Consider the following 6,585-nt stretch of genomic DNA (forward strand, 5'->3'; position numbering starts at 1 on the left):
GTCTATGGGCAGTGTTGAGTCTATGGGCAGTGTTGAGTCTATGGTGCAGTGTTGAGTATATGGGCAGTGTTGAGTCTATGGGCAGTGTTGAGTCTATGGGCAGTGCTGAGTCTATGGGCAGTGCTGAGTCTATGGGCAGTGTTGAGTCTATGGGCAGTGCTGAGTCTATGGGCAGTGTTTATCAATTCTACAGAATCTGAGCCTCGCTCGCACTGCGTGTTCGCCTATCCACACTACGATTTATAAAAGCGCCCTGCTAAGGCCTCACGTGATAACAGCCCCGCCGAGTCGCCTGCCCGTGATTCGAGGCACGGAACGTCGAATCTCCTCCTCCACCACGACCACACGAGGACATTGTTTTGTTTGTAACCTCACCACGAAGGAGGATATAGCTCAAGACCCCCTCCCCAGCACCTACGCAGCGTTGCGCTGGTGAGTGCCGCGTTGAGGCCTATTCCGGGAGTGTCACCGGTCTCGGCTAGATTGCCCAGCCGGCCGAGGCGGCACTTTGGCCGGCTACAGATGCCGCTGTCATGCGATGGTCTCCATGGAGACCTGGAAGATGGTCTCTAGGTTATGTTGTGGGTTAGCAAGCTTCCAAAGGATGCGTGAAGGCTGCCGCTCGGCTTTTTGTAACGAATCTTTGCTGCGTGTTTTAAACTTTAATTGTTTGCGATGCACGCGTGTCAACGTGGTGATGCGTCGCTCAAAGACTTCACTCGAGCGCGTCGTGTTCAAGCTCACTTTGTCTACCTTAGCAGCTTACAAAGTGCCGCCCAATAATTTACCGTGCGTCTGCCTCTTAGGCCGAGTGAACCGCTTGAACAAGGGCACATTCAGAAGCGTAAACTCTGTGAGTATCTCGTTTTAAATTTTGATTTGAAGCTTTCGTGACTGCAATAATTCATATTCTTAGCTCTTTCGGTAAAGTCACGTTGAAGGGAAACAATAAAATAATAAAATATATATAAAATAATTAAAATTCTCACGACGTTTCGACCTGATGACAACCGTTTGTGTTATGGTCGAAACGTCGTGAGAAATTTTATTGTTTTATATATATTTTATTATTTTATTGTTTCCCTTCAACGTGACTTTACCGAAAGAGCTAAGAATATCTCGTTTTATTCATAGTTCGTGTTTCCAAGGACAAAAACAATTGCACATTCTCATTACCAATACATCGACCTGGCTGGTGGTCACACTTGCCAGGAGCCCCTTTCCCTGTCGGCTTGACATTTTTTTCAACTCAATTGTTTTTTTACACAGCTCTTGGACAGACGTGCGGCAGTGTTGGTTTATATCCTGGAAGGTGCTCTCACTCCAGGGGCTGTTTCATTGATGGGAAAATAACCTGAGCTGGGGCTGTAATCAATGTTGTTTTATTGATCTAGTTTAAAACATCAGCACGAACATCGGTGCCAAACTAACACGATGTGAGGCGCTAGATTTGAAGCTTTCGTGATGTGCAAGGATTCATAGTCTTTAGCTTTTTTTCGGTAAAGTCGCGCTGGTAAAAAAAATAAAGTTAAACCCAAGTTAAACTTTAGCAGCCTTATAGTTTACAGCAGTATGCTCCGCAAGGCAACCAGTTTGTCAGCTTAACTACTGCCTTCTGCCTCTGGTTCACGTGTGTAACGCTCTTCAACCTGCACACGGCCATCTCTCCGTCCCCAACCCCCTGCAGCATAACAGAAGGTGGCTTAACTTAGCCCCCCCCCACGGCCCTTCTTGTCTCTCCCCCCCCCCTTAACCTGTATACAATCTCGGGTGTCTTAGAGTTCTCTTCACCTGATGCAGCAATTTTGCCGTGACGGTTTCCACCTCAAGACGGAAGCTTGTGCTGCTGCCTCCGAAACGTGATTTTAATTGAGTTGTTTTTTTCATTTATTTATTTTATAGATATTTTTTTTACCTACGTGACTTTAGCAAAAAAAAAAGAAAGAGTCCGATGCGAGGAGGCGTTTCCCCCAACGTTCGTTTTCTGCGGTGGCAAAAAATGCAGCCTCTGCGAAACGATGAGAACCTAAACATTTTGCTCAACACAGGAGGAACGTGTCCATCAGTGAGGGAGCCTTAGGCATGCATCCAATTGTCCCTTGTGAAGGAGGAGGTCTTTAACCCGGCATGGTTGTCACCTGGTGTACAGGAGGTCGTGGGGTTTGATACCGACCCTGACACTCCCTGCTCTTTCTTTGGGGTTGACGTTTCTCGCTCCCCGCGGCCGCGTGGATTTTTCTCCCAGAGTCCTCCGGTTTTTCCCCCTCCGCATTCCGAAACGCCACGCGTTTAGAGTATTTTGCCCTGAATGTCCACTTGATATCAGCCCACCATTTATGGGCCAAGGTCTCTTCTTAAAAAAGAGCTATGTAGCACGGTGGTGTGCTTCCCGTGGCAACATTAAACATTGGTTAGTTTTATTAGTATATATATTTTTAAAGTGATTTGTTTTACTCTTCCTGTAACTCTGCACTCACGCCGTGTTTTTGTTTTGTGTTTGTTGTCATGTTCTGACCCAGTGCCACAGCTGGACATCTGTGACAAAAAGAGCTTCGTAGCGCTTTGGATTCCTCCTCTTGCAGTCTAAATAAATATCATTCCCACTGCTCCTCCTACTCCCTCCCCTTCACCCCTCCTAGCCAAGTGAAGGAAGCCGCCAGGCCGACCATCTGCCACCTCCCCCCAATGGAGACTTTCTCCACCACCACCCGTTTAGTGGCCTTGCTGGTCGTTGTGCTGGGCGACCGTCGTCACAACCCCTTCGCCCTGCCCCTTGACCGTGAGTAGCAAACAGCGCCGCTACCACACTTGAGACGATGCCCCCTCTCAACGCTACTCCCACTAAAGGCCATCGACTAAACTCGACTCTTTTGACTTCACCAGGCAATGCCCACTGAGCTTCGTGGCGCTTTTTTTTTTCAGAAGCGCTCCGGCTCTTGCAAATGATGGCTTCAACGAAGCACTTCGACGTTCAAGCGGGGCCGAGTACTCGAAACACTTGTAGGTATCTGTGTGACACACACACTACACACACTACTCACACACAGAGACCCACAGACTTCTCACACAGAGACCCACACACTACTCACTCAGAGACCCACACACTACTCACACACAGAGACCCACAGACTACTCACACAGAGACCCACACACTACTCACACAGAGACCCACAGACTACTCACACAGAGACCCACACACTACTCACAGAGAGACACACACACTACTCACACAGAGACCCACACACTACTCACACAGAGACCCACACACTACTCACAGAGAGACACACACACTACTCACACAGAGACCCACACACTACTCACACAGAGACCCACACACTACTCACACAGAGACCCTACTAACACTCTGCTGTATTTTCGCCCACAGCTGCGGTTATCATCTCTGGCCACGTACGGTACCAAAGAAGCTCACATCAGGTGTATGCAGCAAAGCAGCAACCTCCGGACACACGACGGAAAGGTGCACGGTTGCGACATCACACACACACACATACACATGTACAGGGCCCAGTTGAGTACGCAGTTTGTTAAGGTGCAGCACTGCAAGTACTTGCTCGTGCCCCTGTTGGCGGAAGGAGGAATAGGAGGAGGAGGGAGGAGGATGAGGAGGGGGAGGAGGAAGGGGAGGAGGAGGAGGGGGAGGAGGATGAGGAGGAGGAGGGGGAGGAGGATGAGGAGGAGGAGGATGAGGAGGAGGGGGAGGAGGGGGAGGAGGATGAGGAGGAGGGGGAGGAGGGGGAGGAGGAGGAGGAGGGGGAGGAGGATGAGGGGGAGGATGAGGAGGAGGATGAGGAGGACGAGGAGGAGGAGGGGGAGGAGGATAAGGAGGAGGTCCTTCACTGCACAGAGCGCTGTAGGGAGCTCCCCTCTAGGCAGGGCACGTTGGACCCCACTCCTCCGCCACGCCAGCCAAACCTCTTGAAGTGTCCCACACTTCACCCCACCACGTGCCACCCGCCTAGACGGGAAGCACCGCGGTGAGCTCACTCCCACCGCCGGGCGGACAACAACGGAGTTGTCGCTCACGACCCGCGACCCCAGCGTGACCCCCCCCACGTCGACCCCCGGGGGCCGGGCCGGCGTCCCCTCGTTAGGAAAACTAAAACTGCGAAAAACTTTGTTTTTGTGTTTGACCGGCAGGTAAGGGCCCCACCGAGCTACGTGGCGCTTTTTCACCGGCGACCGGGCCGTCGCCGTCGTCAGCGGGCGCGGACATTTTTTTGTTTTGCGGCCCAAACGCTTTGAAACGCGCGACGTCGATTCTGAGTGCGGCGCGGGGGGAGAGACGCCCGGAAGGACCCGGAGGGAGAAATCCACGCGACCGCCACGGTGACGAGAGGCCAACGCGAGAAACAACCACTCCGAGCCGCAGAACCTTGCAGGCGAGAGGGAGAGAGAGAGGGTTCTGAAAATCGATTTTTTTATATTTTTAAAAAACCCACTTTGTGCGAATCGCCTTCTATGACCCCCCCCCCTCCACGACTCGTAGGGGGGGACGCGGCAGCCCCCCGACGACAGCCTCACACAGCCAGCGCCCCGCAGATGCTGTCGGAGCCAGACAGGATGTACAGAGCGAGAGAGGGAGAGGCGGTGTACATGGAGTGCTCGGTGTTGGTGTGGCCGCCCGCCACCATCCTGTGGTGAGACCGAACGCCGCGCCTGAGCGTCCGTCCCTCTCCGCCTCTCCTCTCGCTCTCCGCTCGCTGGAGACTCTTTTTGTTTATTTCACCGCCTGATGCCCACCGAGCCGTGCAGCTGTTTTTCAGAAGCTATCCAGCCATGTCGCAAACGACGGCCCTGACGACGCGCCTCGAAGCTCCCTGTCGCGAGGGCTGTACGTGCCCTGAACTTCTTTCGCACCCTACGTGGCCAACCGTGCTAATCAGAGGTACGGGTGCTGGGTCTGTTTTGTGAATGCCGCCAGTGGGTTTGCATGGCTGGCCACGTACGGAGCGAAAGAAGTTCAACATAGAACACTCCCATAGACTTCAATGTTAAAGGCTCCCATAGACTTCAATGTCAAAGGCTCCCATAGACTTCAATGTTAAAGGCTCCCATAGACTTCAATGTTAAAGGCTCCCATAGTCTTCAATATTAAAGGCTCCCATAGACTTCAATGTTGAAGACTCCCATAGACTTCAATGTTAAAGACTCCAATAGACTTCAATGTTAAAGGCTCCCATAGACTTCAATGTTAAAGGCTCCCATAGACTTCAATGTTAAAGGCTCCCATAGACTTCAATGTTAAAGGCTCCCATAGACTTCAATGTTAAAGGCTCCCATAGACTTCAGTGTTAAAGGCTCCCATAGACTTCAATGTTAAAGGCTCCCATAGACTTCAATGTTAAAGGCTCCCATAGACTTCAATGTTAAAGGCTCCCACAGACTTCAATGTTAAAGGCTCCCATAGACTTTAATGTTAAAGGCTCCCACAGACTTCAATGTTACAGGCTCAAATAGACTTCAATATTAAAGGCTCCCATAGACTTCAATGTTAAAAGTTCCCATAGACGTCAATGTTACAGGCTTCCATAGACTTCAATGTTAAAGGCTCCCATAGACTTCAATGTTAAAGGCTCCCACAGACTTCAATGTTAAAGGCTCCCACAGACTTCAATGTTAAAGGCACCCATAGACTTCAATGTTAAAGGCTCCCATAGACTTCACTGTTAAAGGCTCCCATAGACTTCAATGTTAAAGGCTCCCATAGACCTCAATATTAAAGGCTCCCATAGACTTCAATGTTAAAGGCTCCCATAGACTTCAATGCTAAAGGCTCCCATAGACTTCAATGTTAAAGGCTCCCATAGAACAAGGATTTATGTCTACTGCATTAACCACAATACCTGCAGTCAAAATGCAAAAATAAAACATACTATGATAATATATGATGATGCATTGTCCTTGAAACTGATTGGTCCACACCAAGGGACGGCTTTCTTTTGAGCCTTTTGGCGTCATCTGGTCGAGCACCAATTGGGTCGAGGCTTCAATGCCACATATTTATTATCATAGTATGTTTTTTCGTTTGCATTTTGACTGCAGGTATTGTGGTTAATGCAGACATGAATCCTTGCTAAAAAGGCTTCAGTTTTGTTGCCAGAAAAAAAGAGGAAAAACCCTATTATTATATTTTGGTACTGGCAAAGGAGGTCTAATGATGAACAAAACATCAATGAAGCAATCTGATCTCATCTTGAACGGCTACTGTTGGCCTGCAGCCCGCCAAGTAACGCACTTGTGTAACGTATCTCGACAATAAAATGACTGGTCACTGTCCACTTCCAATGGAGCTTGGCTCTTTAACTTATCAGCCGTCTTTTCATTTGTGGGTGTGTCATTAACTTTGATAATTGATTCTTGTCAACACCACTGGGTACAAAGTTAATAAGTAACAATTTTTTTAAACAAAAATTAAACAGAAAAAACCGCAACACACACGCACATTTCATTCCGAGATCTATAGAAATGTATAAAGTAACCTGTTGCAGAATTTGCCACTTGCTGGTTTTATCCACCATCAATTTATTATGAGAACCCTGTCTACATCTCAGATACAAATTCAGT

The 6,585-nt window shown here is 49.3% G+C and overlaps 1 long non-coding RNA gene across 3 annotated transcripts; it reads left to right on the plus strand.

Moving 5' to 3' along the window:
* Positions 1 to 207: 207 nt before the first annotated feature.
* LOC142913384 (uncharacterized) lies at positions 208 to 5,018 on the plus strand. 3 transcript variants are annotated; one of them, XR_012934643.1, is made up of 6 exons: positions 208 to 432; positions 807 to 853; positions 2,640 to 2,779; positions 2,923 to 3,000; positions 3,386 to 3,478; positions 4,508 to 5,018. It is a non-coding gene; the product is annotated as an uncharacterized LOC142913384 (long non-coding RNA). The 3 variants fall into 3 exon arrangements; XR_012934642.1 differs by lacking the exon at positions 4,508 to 5,018 and adding an exon at positions 4,159 to 4,500; XR_012934644.1 differs by lacking the exons at positions 807 to 853; positions 4,508 to 5,018 and adding an exon at positions 4,159 to 4,500.
* Positions 5,019 to 6,585: the final 1,567 nt, after the last annotated feature.

This window comes from Petromyzon marinus, unplaced genomic scaffold (genome assembly GCF_048934315.1).
Source record: "Petromyzon marinus isolate PM22_M1 ecotype Great Lakes invasive population unplaced genomic scaffold, UKy_Petmar_22M1.pri1.0 PM_G_Scaffold_25, whole genome shotgun sequence".
Classification (NCBI taxonomy): Eukaryota; Metazoa; Chordata; class Hyperoartia; order Petromyzontiformes; family Petromyzontidae; genus Petromyzon; species Petromyzon marinus.